Below are 3,737 nucleotides of genomic sequence, written 5' to 3'. Positions count from 1 at the left end.
TTCTGTAATTTGATTTCTATGTCTGTTTGCACTGTTTGAGAACAGATATCCACTCCATCTGACGAAGGAGCTGTGCTCCGAAAGCTTATGGTATTTGCTACCAAATAAACCTGTTGGACTTTAACCTGGTGTTGTGAGACTTCTTACTGTTCTGATAACAGCCCAAGACTGCAGTGTGTTTTGATATGAATCATAAGTCACTACCCAGGGTGCCAGCCTGGTGCGGAGGGGGGCGGGTCGGGAGGATGACTTCCTCGTGAACCTGCTCCTGGGCCTGGCAAGGCGAGCTATCAATAGATCCAGGCAGCGGGCGATTGATGGGGTCGTCCATCCCGACTCTCTGCCCCTCTAACGCGGCTATATTCATGGCCAGGTGTCCCTGGAGAGGAAACATGCAGTGTCTGCGGGTGCAGTTGACGCCTTCCGTGCCCGCTGGGCACCGCAGGGGCTGGGGTGTATAATAGACTGCGACAATCACATTTTAATTTGATGTTTTCAGTTTTCTTTTGACTTTGTTTTTTGTACGAGCTGCTGCCCCTCCTTTTAGGGAGCTGCTCCTTTTAATTTTGTCCCTAAGTTAGTTTGAGTTTGTTTACTTGATTGGTACCAAAAGAAATACCCAGGTGCCAGACAGTCCAGGACCATAAGCATGTATTTATTGATAATATAGCTCTGTGTATGTGCCATGTTAATGATTGGCTATTGTAATTAGGCAAGTGTAGAGTTGTTGTAATTGGTTAAACACACTGTGGGAAATGAAAGAAGTGATCAGAACTATTAGTTAGGATTGGATATTGATTACTTTTGAATGAGTGTGCAATCTTGATTTATACATGTTAATTACTTGCAGCTGAGCCTAAAGATATAATTACCATTGTATTCCTTTGTTCTGGGGATCAGTAGACCACATTGTGGAAAGCTGTTTGCTGAGCTACAGCTTGAATAAAGGCCATTTTAAAATTCCAAAAAGCTTCATCTGGTGTCTTGAGGGGAGTGGAGAATGGAATAGCTGAATAGTTTGTTTCTCTCCCTAATGCAAGATGCCCAAATGGCAAACATATAGTCATAATGACATAGAACTTGACCGATTGAATTCATGATGGCTTTTGTAGTGTTCAATTGTTTTATTAATTTTCAGTGACCCCCAAGTTCTAGATTCCTGCATAAGAAGAAACATCCTTTCCACATCCACCCTGTCAAGATCCCTCAGAATCTTCTCTGCTTCAAATAAGCTGCCTCTTATTCTTCTAAACCCCTGCAGACACAAGCTGAGCTTGTCCAACCCTCCCATTTCAAGTATTACTTCATCAAACCTTCTCTGAACTGCTTCCAATACATTTACATCCTTCCTGAAATAAGGAGACCAATACTGCATATAGTGTTCGAGATGTGATCTTACCAATGCCCTGTACAGTTGAAGCATCACATCCCTACTTTTGTATTCAATTCACCTCACACTAAACAATAACATTCTATTTGCTTTCCTAATTACCTGCTGTACCTGCAAATTAATCTTTTGTGAACCATGACTAAGACACCAGATTCCTCTGTATCTCTGAGCTCTGCAATCTCGTCATTTATGTACTATGTTTCTTTTTATTCGTCCAATCAAAATGAACAATTTTGTATTTTCCCATATTGTACTCCATGTCAGATCTTTGCCCACACACAAACCATCTTTATCTCTTTGCAGCCATCTTATATCCTCCACACATCTCACTTTCCTACCTACCTTTGTATCATCAGCATATTTAGCAACCATACCTTTGGTCACTTCATCCAAGTAATTTATACAAATTTTAAAAGCTTGAGGCCCCAGTACTGATCCCAGTGGCACACCGTTCTTTACATCTTACCAACCAGAAAATAACCCATTTATGCCTACCCTCTGTTTACTGTGAGCCAGCCAATTTTCTATCCAAGCCAATATTTAACATCACTTCCCTCCTTACCCCCACCATCACCTTTTATTTTCCGCATTAACTTTTAATGTGACACCTTATCAAATGCCTTCTGGAATTCTTAGGTTCAGTATCCACCGGTTCCCTTTTTCGATGGATCATATTCTGCATGGAGGTTGGTCACCAGTTGAGTGCCCCAGGGATCTGTTCTGGGAACCTTACTCTTTGTGATTTAAAAAAAATAAATGACCTGGATGAGTAAGTGGAGGGATGGGTCGGTAAGTTTGCTGATGACACAAAGGTTGGAGGTGTTGTGGATAGTGTGGAGGGATGTGGCGGCACGGTAGCACAGTGGTTAGCATTGCTGCTTCACAGCTCCAGGGACCTGGGTTCGATTCCCGGCTTGGGTCACTGTCTGTGTGGAGTTTGTACATTCTCCTCGTGTCTGCGTGGGTTTCCTCCGGGTGCTCTGGTTTCCTCCCACAGTCCAAAGATGTGTGGGTTAGGTTGATTGGCCAAGCTAAAATTGCCCTTAGTGTCCTGGGATGCGTAGGTTAGAGGGATTAGTGGGTAAATATGTGGGGGTAGGGCCTGGGTGGGATTGTGGTTGGTGCAGATTCGATGGGCCAAATGGCCTCTTTCTGTGCTGTAGGGATTCTAAGATTCTAAGATAAGATGTCAGAAGTTGCAGCGAGACATTGATAGGATGCAAGACTGGGTGGAGAAGTGGCAGATGGAGTTAAACCCAGATAAGTGTGAGGTGGTTCATTTTGGCAGGTCAAATAGGATGGCGGAATATAATATTAATGGTAGGACTCTTGGCAGAGTGGAAGATCAGAAGGATCTTGGGTTCTGAGTTCATAGCACGCTCCAAGCAGCTGTGGTTAAGAAGGTGTATGGTGTACTGGCCTTCATCAATCGAGGAATTGAGTTTTGGAGTCATGAGATAATGTTGCAGCTATATAAGACCCTGGTCAGACCACACTTGGAGTACTGTGCTCAGTTCTGTTTGTCTCATTACAGGAAGGATGTGGAAGCCTTACAAAGGGAGCAGAGGAGATTTACATAGATGCTGCCTGGGTTGGGGAGCATGCCTTATGAGCATAGGTTGAGTGAGCTCGGCCTTTTCTCCTTGGAGAGACGAAGGATGAGGGGTGACCTGATAGAGGTGTATAAGATGTTGAGAGGTATTGATCGAGTGGATAGTCGGAGGCTTTTTCCCAGGCCAGAAATGGTTGCCACAAGAGGACACAGGTTTAAGGTGCTGGGGATTAGGTACAGAGGAGATGTCAGGGGTAAGTTTTTCACTGAGAGGGTGGTGGGTGCGTGGAATGGGCTGCCAGCAACAGTGGTGGAGGCGGATTCGATAGGGTCTTTTAAGAGACTTTTAAATAAGTACATGGAACTTAGTAAGATAGAGGGTTATAGGTAAGCCTAGTAATCGCTAAGGTAAGGACATGTTCGGCACAACTTTGTGGACTGAAGGGCCTGTACTGTGCTGTAGTATTTCTATGTTCTATCCACAGCACATCTTACTTCATCAAAGAACTCTAATAAATTGATTAAACATGGTTTCCCTCTCTCAAAATGTTGACTCTGCCTGATTACCTGGAATTAATCTAAACGCCCTGCTTTAATGTCTTGAATAATAGCTTCTCACTTTTTCCCTGTGGCAGATGTTTGGCTAACCTGCCTGTAATTTCCTGCTTTCTGTCTCCCTCCCTTTTTGAATTCACTATTTTCCAAATGAATGGAACCTTCACTAAATGTCGGAAAATTAAAACCAATGCATCACTCATCTCACTAGAAATTTCTCTTAAGATCCTCGGATGAAAT

This window comes from Mustelus asterias, chromosome 10, assembly GCF_964213995.1.
Source record: "Mustelus asterias chromosome 10, sMusAst1.hap1.1, whole genome shotgun sequence".
Classification (NCBI taxonomy): domain Eukaryota; kingdom Metazoa; phylum Chordata; class Chondrichthyes; order Carcharhiniformes; family Triakidae; genus Mustelus; species Mustelus asterias.
Note: the sequence above shows the minus strand (reverse complement) of the source record.